Here is a 16822-nt window from a genome sequence, read left to right as displayed (position 1 = left end):
AAAAAAAGCCACAATTATATATAAAGAATAAATTATTAAAACACTGTTTTGTTTTCCAACTGAATTTTGCAGAAACTTTATAAGTAGCTGGGCTGTCCAGTTTTCTTCCCTAAGGTGTTGATCAAAATAAGTACATGTTGAGGAAAGTAAAGGCAGGCTTGTAAATGGGTGGGGACTGGGCAACATTAAGTTACCATAATTACTAGTCAGCGGTATGTCTCCACTTTGATGTCAACTATATGCTTTCTTTTGTGTCTCACAGAGGAAGAAACTTCAAAAGCTTTAATTTCAAGGGCCTTGCTAATATATGTACAGACTTTAACCGCAAATGAAAAATTTTAGTGTTGAAGATATAAACGTAGGTGGGTTAGGACTCTTTTTGTGTGTTATGTAACACAGCTGCAAAAGATACAAATACATTGTTTATGTGAGTACTGTATAATGTATAGCTTGTGAAAGGAATAATGATGGGAATTTTTACTCATGCTTCTATGTTTCTATATATTTTTTATGACTTAAGTATGATATAAATGACTTTAAACATGACAATCATAAAGGAGTTAAAATTATGAAATCTATTGATTTATAAAATATTGTAAGCTACATATATAAAGAAGATGGTCGTGCTGTGCTGTCATTCTTCAATAGAAACCATATCAACTTGAAGAGTTTTGAACAAGCAGAGATATCAAGAGAATTTTGCAAACTCTATTTTGTATTCAAGAATAAAAGTCAGACAGTGAAAACCTTCCTTGAATATAGGACTCAAATTAACACAAATCTTTCTAATATTTAATTGAGACTTTGGATCTATTCTGAAATAATAAAATCACAGAATCATACATGTCTCATGGTGCTTTCTTTTTAGATCTTGAACATGTATAGGAGGGAGAGTGAGAAAAGAGTAGAAGAGCAATAATTTGTTCTGGCAGCTGTACAGGAGCCTGTTTTGGTTCCACTGAAAATTTACCATACAAACTGATATAACTGCATAAAAGGTGTATTTTAATTCAGTACTGCATTTGATCTGAAAGAAACATTTCACTTTCTGAAAACTGTTATAAAGCCTTGCAGAACTTACAAGATAACATCTAACCAAAGATAATGCAGCAGAGGATGGCACACTTAGGAAATAAGAAAGACTAGTTCAATTCCATTCTCTGTCTGATAGGTTTTGAACACACATTTCCTTCTATCTAGAAGAGAAACCTAAAAAACAGATTATATGTCATTCCAAAGTGGGAATGTTTGAATACCCAAATTAAATAGACATTGAAAGTCCCTTGAGTGGCTGATATAGCAAATTTCCCCTTTTAATTTTTCAGTCTGACCAAAATAGATTACTCCTACAGCTCTACATATAAATGAACTGGATTCCAATCCCTTTTCCAATTAGCATTCAGTTTACTTTACCTACTGTTCATACTGTGGAGGGTTTTTTGTCTACATTCATTCATGCAGCAAAGAGCAATGTCAGCTGATGTACTTCACATAGCACTACAGAGTGCCCTTGACTCTCATCTATTAACAAAGCAGTGAAATGGGTCCTATCCAGGCATCCTATTAGTAAGATGACAATTTTTCCTGAAGGCCTCGTTCACAAAGTACTGCTAAACCCTAATCGTGAGCATTTCATAAAAGGCTTGCTGATAGTAACTGACACATCAAAAAATCTGAAATATACTTTTAGAAATTCTCATGTTTCTATATCATCTCAATTGTTGCGGTCAGTTTTCCCATCTTCTATGAAAATATGGCTGTTTTGAATTTGAGCTGAAAAAAAAAAATGAAGAAAAATTTTCTGAGATATGAAGGCTATTATCTCCTGTGAAAGAGACTCACTTATTTTCAGAGGTCTTTTCTTCATGTCACTCCAAGGCAAATAGCAGAAACAGCATATTGTCTTTGAATAGAAAACTTTCCTTTGACAGTACCTATTTTTTTTGTGTTCCAAGAATTGTGTTAAACTCTCTAACTGTAGTGTAATAAAGGGATTGAGGAGCAGTTTTGTTTATGCAATACTAGAAGTTATCAAGCATTACAAAGAAATAGAATTTAAAATCAAGGTGCCATTTGTCAGTGGTTATGACTGGTCTAGATACTGCCCAGGTCCACACACATCTGGAAAAGCTGCAAAGCAGCTGCACAGTAAAGATACTCAGCTTTTGTCAAAATGAAAATGAACTAAAACAAAAACTTTGGGCTCACCAGTTTTACTTTATATGCTGTTATGGGAACACTGAACTGCCTTCTCAGTTACTTGTGAAAACTTGAGAGCTTTGGTGGAGCTTTCTTAGGTCTGTTGTATAAGTCCTAGTGTGGGCAAAACACTCACTGATACCAATGATACAACTGCAGCACAAAACAGAGTTCTGTCTGAAGGACTGAGCAGGGACTGCCAGGCTGGAACCTAAGTATTAGAATTCTAATGCAGAGATTTAGGTCACAAATTTATTTATTTAAATATTTACCAGGATTTCTGCTTTCAAATTTAATGATGAATTTTTAATAGATGCCACGGGAAAGCTCTCCTATTGCAGGAACTAAACAGATCACAACTTTTCAGAAGGTCTTTTAATTGTGGCTTACTTTTGTGACAGCTGTTGTTTTCATACTATAAACGGAAGAAAACAACTCGGGTGGACATTTAATTCTGTCTCTCTCAATAGCAAACATTAACCACTGGCCTGCTATCAGACCACCTGCAATGTGTTAGTCATTACAGAGGTCACTGTTACTGAACATTTTAAACTGTGAATAGCTTCAGATTAAATTAGGTGTAAAAAAAGTCATTTCCTTTCAGTGATAAACTAAAACACCTGCAGCACAGCTCAAGTTTACCATAAGAGATATAAACTCTCACTCTGAAGTTGTGCTGCTCAAGGACACACAAAACTACAGTTTTATAAGATAAGACCTTTCTAATATAAATTATGGCTGTGCTTCCAGATTAGGTGATTATATGCACAACTGCTTTCCTAGATTGTAGGTTACTCTATGTTTTGTAAGGAACAAATGACATCTTCAGTTTTTGATACCTTACATGAATTTTCTTATGTCACTCATAACCTGCTTTTCCTTTCACTGAAAGACAGTGAGAATTTGCTGTTTCTTACTTGTTTGTGCTGTCCCTTTGCTATTATAACATAAGAAACATAGTATTTTAATTCCAAAGGAATAATGCAGATAATAATAATGCAGATTTTTCTGCTAGAGACACTTGCTGGTATTTACTTGAAAATATTTGAATTGCATTTATAAGGCTTATCTGTGATTTATTTTACATAATGTTATTCCCAAGAATAAACAGACAGAAATTTGGAATGTCTAGAGAAAAATTAACTTATCAGAGTGTAAGTTCTATTTTTAAGGATTTTTGTTTATATTAATTCAGCTGAGGCACCTAAAACTGGCATGACTACTAGTGTCTCATGGCTAGGTGTTTACACCAGAATCCCCACACATCTGAGGTGTGCACACAGGTATCCAGCCTTTTCCCAGACAGAACAGGTGCTTGAAAGTGGCTATCTCATTGCATCTCTGAACCAACACAACTCTCCGTGGGATTTCTCCTCTCTCTCCTATTTTATATACGTAATTTCTACTAGGCATCCAAAAGAGCTGGAAAATCATTTCTCTCTGAACATGTGTAAATGAGTACAAAATAAGGAAGGAAGGCAGGTTTAGTCTTCAGATTTCTATGAATCTATTTTCACTTTTATTAAATGTAAAATGAATTTCAGTGTAACTTATACTAGTGAAAGAAATGAGCAAAGAGGAGATCATTCATATTCTAGTTGGTTTCTCTTTTTCAGTTTGGTGGGCCTTACAAATGGGAATTAAAAGTTACTATTTGCAATAGGTGCCGTGAGCCATGTTAAAAATGCTGCATAACAGAGGCAGTAACAAACAATTTGGAGATAAAGTATTAAATTTATGCAGTAATTAACATGGATGATATGAGTGTGTTCTCCATCTACTTTTGAACAGATTATATTTCATCTACATTTGACCAAATGACAGTTTTAAAAAGAAATATGTAAAATCAAGATTTTACAATAAAAAATCCCTAGAGCTAAAATTTGTGAAATATCCTGGCTGAAAATCTAGCTCTTCAGACTCTGTATTCCACATATAATCTACAAGATACTTGTGCCCCTGTTTTACAATTCAAAACTGATTCCATGGTCCATGGGGAAAAGAAAAAAAAAAAAAAAAAAAGAGAGAGAGAGAGAGGGAAAAGTCAGTCACATATTAATGTACCATCACTTATGAATCTTCTCACACATTCAAACACTGGGTGAAATTGAGTCCTTAGTCTGACATACTAATTTTTGACTTTAGTTTATTTATTTTGGGGTCTGTCTGTCCTCTATAAATTTGCTGAGGCGCAATTTACAGGACTTGTTTTCTAGCAGTCTCTAACTTAAAACTTCAATTTATTTTAGCTGAGCTCCTAGCATGATATGTAAACTATAAATCTGATTGTATTTTGCAAAGATCTTGCAAAAGATCTTGAAAAAGTTGATTATACTGTTGAAGATAAGAACAACAGGTTCATTAGGTTTGGGAAATTTTCAGGAAACAGTATTCTGGTCTTAGTACAGACCCACCTACCACTCCTAATAAATGTCACTTAAAGAAAAGAGACAAAATGAACACTGCAGAGGTTATTTTTAAATATCAGAAATAAGCCTCCAAGGGATCCATTTTCCTTAATGTTCTCGTATCTTTTGCCTTTTCAGTAGTGAATTGGACTTTGCCAAATTTTAACAGCTGAGTATTTGACCTAAATTTTCATGTGTTTCTGTTTGTATGTGATATAATCAAGACGTTTTGCTTTCCATATTCCAACCTGTTAGTATCAGTCATTTCTCTAAAGACAAAGTCTGCCTCCCAAGTGGCTTCTTTCAGTACACCATAAAACTCAGCTCTGGTGTGCTAACAGAAATGACTGCTCTAATGTGGGAACCACCTAACCTTTTCCCACTGTCACATCAAACAGAATGTTATGTGGTCATTGACAGCTTTCCTGTGCTGAAGTAAGCCCACCACGTAGATAATAAAATGCTGAAGGCCATTAATAATATCCCCACTAGTTTATCCAGGCAATGACTATCAAATGAAATGACCACACATTTTGTAGATAATGGTCCAGGAAATATTGCACAATGCAGCTGCTTTTGGGAAGTCATGTTTGTAGAACACAAGATGAACACTTATTTGACCGTTTCCAGCTTCTGATTCCTCAAATAGGTACTTGTAATTCCATGATATAGTTACTTTTAAGGAACAAAATACCTCAATAGCTCTACTCTTTTTTAAAACGTGCAAGAAGAGCAATAGTCTCCCTTGATCTATTTTTTAAGATTTGAATAGTCAAACCATCAAAAGATGTTTATATAGAAAATAATAAACAATAGCAATAGAAGTGAATAAAATATTTATATATACAAGAATTTCATCAATACAAATTCAGTAAAATGAAATGTGTTCAAACCAAATTCATGATGTGCAAATGCCCATGTATTTGTTAAAAAAAAAAATCAAGCAATCAAAAAAAAAAAAATCAAAAATAGGTTGTCTTCCAGCTAGGGATAGGTAGGCATATTTTGAAAATACATTAGTGAATGGAATCAAAAACTGAATCACCATAATTTACATGACAAGCTGGAGCAAAATATGTCTGGCATTTAAACTAAGAAAAATAATTTTAATGGAAATGAAATAATTAAAGGGGAGTGTTTACTGCATTCTTTGTTCAGCATGTATATAAGTAATTAGACAGTGCTCCACATTTCTTGTTATGAATATTTTGGCTGGTACAGCTTCATGACTGGAATTCATTTCTCATATAATGCCATCCCTTCCTCTTTTAGCAACAGAGTAAGGATCAAATTGTAGAGCCCAAGAATATCTGAAGGTGGAATTTGTAGTCTAAAACTACCAAATAGTCTACAGAATTCAAACCATTAAAGTCCTTCAGATCCCAAAGGATTGGGAGGAGCACGTTGTTATGAAAATACTTGGTCTTCTTAACAAGCCCACTGAATTACAGAAAACTAATTGTCTGTAGTCTGTCTGCTGCACCAGTCACAACTGAGACAAAAATGGCAAGAAAAATGTATGTAACTTATATGAAACACTAGAAAATAGCACCTCATCATTATAGACTATTGCATGGGACTGATGGTATCTGTTCACATCGTATTAAATTAATGGTAATGGCAGCGATTAATGTTTGGAAAGCAATGGAGTGACAATAAGACACACAGGCTAAGGGAAGTGCTTGAGTCCAGTTGTACATTTACATAAAGGAATTTCTTTTAAAATGGCTTAAGGACAAGAGTGGAAACATGGGCTTCTTATACCATTACACAAATGAACTTTTAGTGGAAGAAATAATGGCTGGTGGAAATTGTATAGGTGAGAAAATGTATAGTGCTCCAAGGAAAAACATGGTGCTCAGGATGCTCAGAGAAACAGGCTCTGTACCTTTGAGTCACAATCAGTTTTGGTTTGTCTCTCAAAAATGTGAAAGGCCATAGACTCGTCACCATATATTTAATATCTACAAAAGTGTCAACAGAGAGAACAATTCCAGAAGCTTGCATGGCTTTATGTCCTCTCCTTACAGCTAAAAGATTTTTCTTGTCTTTGAACTGCCAGGTGTTCTTTTTTGTTTTGTTTTGTTTTGTTTTCATCTACCTTCAGAATAAAATCTCCTAATCTATTGCAGGAAAATATACTTCCCCTCCATTACTGAAGTTATTTCAAGAGTTATGATCCACCTATGAAATATTTCCATAATAATAATTTTAAATATTACAAATGAAGCACCTTCTGCCAATACTGCTATCAAGTTTTTCCTGACTCTACTGCTCACTTTCAATCTTTTGAATGAAAGAGACACATAACACAATACTGCAGTGCTGCAAGAAAGTTCATGAATAAACCTACACCAAGATCTTCTTGGAGGCCTTGACTTTTAGTGGAAATGTGCTATGTAGTTCATGTTATTTCTTAGAGCTCTCTCTCTTTTCTGCCATATTAGGCCTTGAGGAACTGTGGAATGAGAATATCTCTAGGCAGCTTTCTAGCCATAAAAGATACAGAGCCTCAAACAGGGCAGATTTTTATTTCAGAGGCTGGGAAAGTGGGCCAGTCTCTCTGTTTGTCACACTGTCTTGTACACTTGCATTAAGTGCTAGACATGGTCTCATCCACTTAAGTCAGTATGGCTATCGGAATAAAGCAATGCTCGTTGGGGGGTAAGTTTGGTCAACAACAGGCTGATAGTTGGCAGTGATCAATAGCAAATATTTTTTCCTGTTATGGACTGAAGTCTATAAACACCAATACCAAGAATTGCTCATCAAGTCTAAGTACCCTTCAAATTGTGGCCTTGTGACACTAGCAGGAATAAATAAATACATTTTAAAACTTGACCTTATAAACATGTGCAAGAGCTCAACATTTATCTCAATGCATCATGAACACTGTAAAAATATTACCCAGATTAATCTGTTGCTAATTCCAGGCAAAATCAAGAGCATCAAAATGAAGCCACTGAGGATGTAACTCCTGAATATATTCTCTGAATTGCAGTTGGGAATCATTTGCTTACAGCTTCATTTTATGATCTTTGCAGCACTGATAACACTGCAGTGAAGATTTTGAAATAGAGAAAGGAAGGATAATAGCTACAAAATGATATTCCATATTTCTTAAAAAAAACATAAGTCTGTGCATTATCTGTGACATAAAAACAGTCTGCCTATGTTTAAAGTATGCTATTTTTCATACCAAGAATATGGAAATATTTTAATTATATTTGAAGAATATTAATCTTTAGCTATACTAAATGTGTAAATACTGAAGAACCACTATTAGGAAAAAAAATGTTCTCAAGGTTTTTTTTTTTTTTTGAATAAAACAAATACATCATTTTGGATGTTCTATTCAGAACAGACTGTATCCCTAACCATGGAAATAGTTACTGTAATTGTACTCTTGAGTAAGAATGAGCCTCTGCAGGAGCTGACCCATGAAGGTCTGCAGAATACTTGAGGCCAGCAGCAGTGTAAACTTATGTTGTTGTAAACATGGCCCTTAATCCATCAAAAGAAAAACATATGGATTCCATCTTTATTTATTTCTGCAACAAGTCAGAGTCATCATGACATCTTTAAATACTTTGAATATTATCATGCTAACTTATGAACTAAAAAAGGCAAAACTCAAATCCATTAGAAGAAAAAGTCGAGCTTATTGCTCAGCTAAAAAGCAGAGTTTTCTAAAGACAGATTTAAAATTAATATAGCTGTTTTCAAAAGTTCTTTATTTCAATATTATTACAGCTGTAATAATTAGGAATTTGGCCACTACTTTAAGTCATGAGAATCCGTCAATTCGCACAGCTTTAATTTACTAAAGCTGTGAGATCTATGCAAATTGTTTTTAAATTTTTCTAAGGGGAAAAAATCACTTATTAAACCCATGAAATGTATATATATGAAGTAATAATGTATATATGAAACAGAGAGAAAAAAAAAATCTAAGTGTAGGGTATTCAAGGCTTGTATCCAATAAATATACAGCATGATTCTTGAAGGTGGGGATAAAAACAGATTTTAATACGAATACTTGAATATAAAGCAAAATGTTTAACTAAATTGGCCATTTACCAAGCGTATTATTCCTTCAAAGGAATGTGATAGTGCATATCAACTGTTACCAGTTATTGTTAATGCTAACAGTTTCCTTACAACTTTAAACCAATCTAAGCCAAAGCTGCTAGGGGTCTAGCTTTCCCCTGCCTTTGCAAAGCCCTTCCTCCCTTTCCCTTACACCAACACTTGTATTCCTAGGCTGCACAGAGTGTTTCAAACAACAACAAAAATATTACTATTTTTTTGTGCATCTCAGCTTCCTAAATTCATATTACTGTCTTTAAAGGCAGCACACATTTAAGGATAGAAGGAGGGCAGGACTGTGATAATCTGATGTATATTGTCTTAAAAGCCTGTATTATTATACACAAAGGCTTGAATATAATTTAGCCCACATATTTGTGTAATCAGAAAAGAGGCAGGACATCCTGGATAGAACAAACATCAATATCTTCCTGATGGCCCCCTAACTCAGGTCTGTGCCTGTTAGCAAACGTGAGGGAGAAGAGAGAGAACTGTAACTCAACTCTGCATGTGTTAGGCACAGAAGATGTAACAGTGCGTGTGTGGGGCAGGCTCATTTGCTCATACATTCAAGGAAAATAAACACGTATAATCCAATTTGAAGAGAGAAACCTGAGAAACAATAACACAAAGATTCTTAATGTTATTGGCTAATGATACATTGGACACGAATTTACACTGAGACATATACAAAGAAAAAAAAAGCCAAAACAATTGTACATAGTCTGTGCAGAAACGTCACAGCATAGGACAGTGAGGTAATGGCCGTGGCCACTGTCAACATGCCTGGAAGACAACGGTGTCTGGAGTGCTGTGTCCAGCACAGGCCACCTCACTATGAGAGAGACCTAGAAAAACGAAAGGAATTCAGAAAAAAGCAACAAAAAAGGTTAGGGAAGGGAAGGAGATTTATGAGGAAAGATTTACAAGAGGTAACAGACTGGCCAAAAGATGACTGGGTAAGGGATGTGAGGCATGGTAGCAGTCTATAAATATTTCAAGAATATAAACACAAATAAGAGAAAAGAATTATCTAGTGGTGTTCATAGAATATAACTAGGAGTTAGAAGATTAACATAAAAATGGAAAAATGTGAGGTAAAATATCAGGAAAACTTCTTGGAAGTGAGATGCATTAAACTGGTGGAAGAAAGGAAGCGATGTCTAGATCCTCTCGATCCTCTCTATCATTTAGCAAATTTTGGAACTAAATAAAATAATGCACTAGCAAGTGTGTTGTGGAGAAAATGCCTGTATTTATACAGATAAGATAACCCATGGTTCTGTTAACATCAATAAAATAATCTTAAATTTATTCAGTGATAATTCACACAAAAAACAAGCAGCCTTATTCATTTTCTCAACACAGGTGACATTAACATCGAATGGCAAAAATATTCCTATAGGTTAATAATTTTCAGACAATAGAATAAATGTTTGAAAGGTTCTACTAACTGTCGTTCATGTAAATTACTTACTAAATTGATTTAGTGCATTGTAATTCATAGCCAGTGAAGGGAAGTAATTGTCCATCTCTGCTCTATGCTGGTGTGGCCTCACATCCAGTACTGCACGCACACAGTTCTGAGCATCACGACGTAAAACAGACATAAAACAGAGAATGTCCATAGGAGGGCTAAGAAGATGATGAAGGACAAGAGGAACAGCTGAGGTCCCTTAGTCTGTTAGGTCCAGAACAGAGGAGGCTGAGGGGAGGCCTCATGGCAGCCTCCTGCTTCCTCCCGAGGAAGAGCTCTGCTCTCTGGGGACAGCAACAGGACCCAAGGGAATGGCATGGAGCTGGAACAGGGGAGGGTCAGACTGGGTGTTGGGAAAAGGTTCTGCACCCAAAGGGTGGTCAGGCACTGGGACAGGCTCCCCAGGGCAGTAGTCACAGCACCAAGCCTGCCAGAGTTCAAGAGGTGTTTGGACAACACCCTCAGACATAGGGTCTGATCTGGGGTAGTTCTGTGTGAAGCCAGGAGTTGGACTCCATGGTCCTTGTGCATCCCTTCCAACTCAGGATATTTCATGGTTCTATGATACAAACTTAGAAGAGCGATTATTTTTTAAGTATTGATATTACAGCACTGCAGGAAAAAAAAAAAAAAAGTATAGCATTATTTAGCCCACATTGCATAACTGCAGATTAAATTACTGCCCCTATGATTCTTCTGTATTTTATTCATTACAACTACTCAATTTAAAAACCAAAAACAACAACAACAACAAAACTTATTATATTTTTACTATTTATATTGGTATGAAATTGCCTTTATAAAAATAATAATACTTGCTTTACATAGCCAATTTATAGTTTTAAAAATCTTGGAGGCTTATATTTCCCAGGAATTAGATGCTTTTTTGTAAGGTATTGCTAACACTAAGTTTGTATAACTTCAACTAAAATATATTCCTCCTTATACTCCTTATACTACTAATTTTGCCATTTTTGATAGTAACTGTTACTTAAATACTACTTAAAACCATTAGAAAGTCTCAATTTACTAATGATTCCTCTAATCTTAAACCATCTCGTGTGTCTTAAAACAATGGTTAGTTAAGATCTAGCATTTCTGACTATTTATTGACTAAGACCACCAGGAGAAAATAAAATAAAATAAAATAGAATAGAATAGAATAGAATAGAATAAAATAAAATAAAATAAAATAAAATAAAATAAAATAAATAAAATAAAATAAAATAAAATAAAATAAAATAAAATAAAATAAAATAAAATAAAATAAAATAAAATAAAATAAAATAAAATATCACCATTTCATTACATTGAAAGTTTGCAGTTTTCTGGTCTAATGTCATACATTTCTATTAATGTTTTTATTGATTATCAGATGGAAAGTTTGTTGCTTAAAACCCAGAATCCCAATGAACCAACAAAAGAGAAAATACGAATATTAACAAGCACAAGCAGTAGAACTACAGAAAAAGCTACTAAGTTCTGCAATTCCAGCCTATCGTTATCAAAACTAAAGTCATATTTACTTTTCCATGAGCGCCAGCCTACTCTTAAAATCAGTTTGATAAAACAGCTATTAATGGGGGTGGGTATCTATACATGCGTGCACGTGTAATCGCAGATTAGACACACACAGAAAACCAGAAGGACCTGCAAAGATAAATTTCTGAAAATATTTGCCAGGGCGTGCTTTCTTAGGGCCTTGTCCAACCCAAACGGGTCTCTGTGGCTGTTGGCCATGTGAAGCTCAGTAAACTTCCTGTGCGAGAAATTCCAAGCAAACTGGAGTCCTTGCCCCAGATGAAACCTGCCCTGTGGTGTGGGCCTATCTGGCTGCTCAACGTGCTGTTAGTGGAATATCCTGAGGGAATTCACTTTGCCAGCTGTATAATGACAGCCACGGAGTGTTCTGAAACATGGGAATACAGCATGAGCTAAAAAAAAAAAAAAAAAAAAAAAAAGTCACAGCTTTCTTTAAAGGGTCATGTGTTGTTTAATTTGTTGCTCAGGTTCTGATGGCTTCACTGAAAATCCCTCTATATAGCTTGCAGTTTATTTTTAACAAATTTCTGTGTGAATTCGACTTTGAGGGACTGCTGCTTTCCAACTTGGTAGAAAAGAAGAAAAGCTACTGTAAGAAGAAAGTTGAAGGAGCTGCAGAATTCTTAAGATGTCCTTTTTCAAAGGAAATATATTCTTGTGTGGTCACTAGACTCCTTATAAACATATGCACATACATATATATTTATATGACAGACATCACAGATTATATTTAAGATATTATTGTGTGCTGTCGTAAACATGAAGAGGTTCCTATGTTTTTTTAAGAGACACAACACAATAATCTTTGAGATTTCATTAATATAATGGCCTGTTGTATATTAGTAGCTCAACTTGTGTTCATATAGTGAATAAATTTTTGCCTAAATTATGCAGATATCATTTCCATTATAACAAACATCTGGCGTTAATGTCACTGACTTCACAGAAGTCATATTTACAGATTTTGTATATTTTTGTCCAAATAATAGTATTTAATGCAAAACCTACTATTATACTAGCCTTTAGAATTAATTGTCCCCCACAAGTGATTTGAAGTTGAAATATAGCATGATACAAATCTCAAATAAATATTTTACCAGTTATGTGATAATGACTTCAGTTAAAATGCAGTTAATAATTTGCAATGCCCTCTGGCTTACAGTTTGATCTCCCATATGTTTCAGGTTGTGTCTCATATAGAGAACAAAGTACATAAACCTTCCTCAAACCCCTGATGCAAAAGACACAGTGTCAGTGAATCTTATTTTTTTTTAATATATTTTTTTTACTGTAGTAGTTTGAAGATCAGTTGCTATATGTTACAAGATCATGCAACAGTAATATATCTGCATAATAGGTATTATCTTCTGCTCTTGTTGAGAGAAAAGTATAGAAACAGGGCCTGCACATCTGAAATCCCAACAGGATCAAGAGTAAAGTCTGTGAAAAATGTACCCAACTTTACCCTGTACCAAGAACAACATGTGAAGTATACTGAAGATAATAACTATGAACATAAATGATGCTTCTTTAAAAATAATTTACATTTAAGTCATTTTAATATTTCTTCTTTACACTGTTTTTACCTTTCTGAATTAAAATATTAGTACTTTATCGTCTTTTTCACTCCACAATTACGGCGGTTCAATTATGCTCTTGCATATGTCAGGTACACTACAGTCTAATTTAATCTTCATTACACATTGCCATATTGCAATTATACATGCTATCAGAGTGTTAACACATATTTAAACCTGTTATTCCTTTGTCACTGATTTACAAAGAGGTACCTGAAAAGAAGCAGATGTCATAATTACATGCTTATTCAGCTCATTTTATACTAAGTCTCAACGTAAATTGCAGATGAGCTAGGCATGTCCTGAAATTAATGTAGTGATAGTACACTAATGCTGTGATTCATTATGGTTTGTCAATGTGTTCCACTTCTGGAATGTGTGATAAAATTATATTAATACTGCACAGTAATGAGATTAATGAATTTGTACATGGGGAAGAATAATGGTTCCCTTTGTTAGACTATTGAAAAAATAACATTAGGTAATTAAAAAGAATTAGTCAAACTCCATACAACCCCATTTATATTAAATTAATTTGTCTGGCTTCATTTCTAATAATTGATCACTCTCTGTAAATTATAAAGCACTCCTCAACCGTATGAACTACTACTGTAGGAGGAGAGATTCCAGAGTATTATGAACCATCAAGGTGGTCCCTGTGGGTTCATATTAATTAAGGTTTAACAGTTTGGAAAATTGTAGCAATATTTTATGATTCATGTAATTAAACTCTGTAACAGAATGTCACAACTGCTAGTTATATCTGTGCCTATGATTTATATCTTACCCTTATTTCAAAGGAAGGAGGAGTAATGAAATATTCTTAAACACACAGACAATCAAAGAAAAAATGTACTGGTTGTTTTTAGTGTTCCTAACTAATCACATTAGCATTTCATTGCCTCTACTTCAGGCACTAATGGCCACCATCAGACAGTGCAAATTAGATTAATTTAATATTCAACATCATAAGCTTTTTCAACAAAGGCTTGATTCTGAACTCTGACTAGTTTTACTCCTCTGTAACTCCATGTATTTCAGTTGCATTTTCTCCTGTTTTTCATATCTACTGTGCAGAATCTCTCCCCTTCCTTCTTTGGCTCTGTAATACAGCTAATATTTGCACACAAAAGCTACTTCAGTATGTTTGAAGTCAGATCCTCTAAACAAAACAGAACTGCAGTGTAACATGACTGTTGCTGAATTTCAGAGTCACATTGTGTAATATAAAAAGATGTTCTTTGAAAATGGGTTTTCTTGTGGAAAAGGTCCTTCAATAACATACAATACTCAAAAATCTAGACAATGTTCTTGAGGTGTTGCTTTTCTTCACTTGCTGCCAGAGTGTCTCACTTTTAAATTTTATTCATTTATTTATTTTTACTAATCATTAACCTTGAAGAGTAACTTTTAGAGGGAAATTCTTTTGAGAAAAGTGGTATTTTTACAAAAATGGAAGTATTTGCAAGGAAGTTTTAATTTTTTCCTGATTTCTCAGTTCTAAAAATATTTTTTGAAACCCTGTAAATTCTTGGTACTCTCAGGAAAAAAAAAAAAAAAGTCAGTTATCGCCTCAGTTTAGCTTTTCATTTAACAATATTCTATCAGACACCACTTCTCATAAACCCAGAAACAGGAGCATTCTGAGACATCTGCCCTGCTATGTGTCATTTGCAATTGATGGCATACCTTGCACAGTGTGGCTCAAAGATTGATAGTGGATGGCAGATCAATCAAGCATGGAGGTATCTAAATTCTATATTTCTTTCCACAGTAAAATGCTTGTAACAAATCAAATACTAGGTTTGAGACTAGTACAAAACTAGGGATCATGTATTTAAAAACAAAAACAAAACAAAACAAAAAAACAGGTTTAAAGTTATACTTATTTCCAGATCCAAATTTTATCTAGAAAGCAAAGCTTTGGCTATAGAAGTTCCTGGCCTCTCTCCCCCCCCCCCCCCCCCCCCTCACCTCCCACACCACAAATACTAAGGAAAAAAAAATAAAAAATTTCTTACTCCCCCTCCTTCCCCAGCTGTGAAGGATCTGCCACAGCTATCTCAGCTTGTGTGCTGTGGCTTGTGTACAGAATGATGCACATGGCTTGCATTGTGTGGAACATACTCTGATGTGCTTTGTGGATTAATAGGATTCTTCTGCTCCTACAACAATACAGAATTCTGTTTTCTGGTAGAAATAAGTATCTGTTCTCAATGATCTTTGTTCTCAGATATCACAGTAATGGGCATCAAATAAGTACCAGAGAAGAATACTGGTTAGTGTAAATGAGCAACAAATGTAAGGCTGGATGTGAGACCACAGAAGTCCATTTAATTGACCTAGTGGTCTTCCGACTAGACTCTGATTCTAAAAGGGCATGTTGCACCAACCAATCTTCACCAATTCTCAGGACGAAAGAGGACAGCGTGTTAGTAACACTGGGTCTATTCTGCAAGTCAGCATAAATCCTATAATTCCTCTAGGTGTATTCTGAACCAAAATGGGATGGGGGCTGCCCACAGAAGTTCTCAGCTATCTCAGACCACAGCAGGTTCCCTGCCAGAAAAATCAAAATGACTCTCACTCTAAACTTGTAAATTACTCTGTTTAAAAGATATGGCATTCTCAGTCCATCTTTGAATGCCTTATCTTAGCAGTTTTTCCTACCCGTTCTAGTAGTGATTAGTGAGATTCCAGTTTCAGGTGTAAACACTTCATAAATCTGTTTTAGGCAAGTGAGCAGAAATATACACCATAATTACAGGGGAAAAAATTACTCTCATCTGTTGGTATTCATATTCCAGCTTTGCTTTTTGTTAGTTGGCTGGTTTTCCCCTCTGTATTATTATGCTGTCTCTTTCCTGGGAGTAAAATTTAGCCTAGGGCTCATAGGTTCAGTAGATAACAATTCTATCCTAATCTAGTTATGACAGATTTAATATTAATGGGACTAAGAGGAAAATCAGTTTCCTGACAAATGATGATAAAGTGAAATCTTTAAGCAATAATAAAAATCAACATGCCATATCACGTCACCACTCATTCAAAAGTGACAAGCAGAAACAATCTGCTGAGACAACATCCAACCACAAGCATAATCACGTTTATGATTTAATTCCCATTTAACATCAATCACATCAAATTAATAACCACTCTCAAAGAAAATTAAATCCTAAGTGTATTTTTTTTTCTTTCAAGTGTTATGATCAGAGAAGAAAGTCCTAATTAAATCTTAAACCAACTACATGTTTTATACATGTGACACCTGTAACTTGGCCAGCATTGTGAATTGGCCCCATGTGGATTTTTGTCATAAAAGAATCTGACAAAGCCTTCTAGCAGCTGCCATAAGTTTGATTAACATGTAACTTATCCTTTTGTGAAAGTTCTTGTTGTAAAGATTTTCCATTAGTTTAATGACTGTGCAGCCATTTTGTTTTAGGAAAATACCACACTATGCTGGTTCGTGTTCGGCACGCAGCTCCTAGGCACAGCAGCTAGCCCACGTTTATTCTGCTCTTCCTGTG

This window comes from Anas platyrhynchos, chromosome 12 (assembly GCF_047663525.1).
Source record: "Anas platyrhynchos isolate ZD024472 breed Pekin duck chromosome 12, IASCAAS_PekinDuck_T2T, whole genome shotgun sequence".
In the NCBI taxonomy this organism is placed as follows: domain Eukaryota; kingdom Metazoa; phylum Chordata; class Aves; order Anseriformes; family Anatidae; genus Anas; species Anas platyrhynchos.
The sequence above is the reverse complement of the archived record's forward strand: the minus strand, read 5'-3'. Positions refer to the sequence as shown.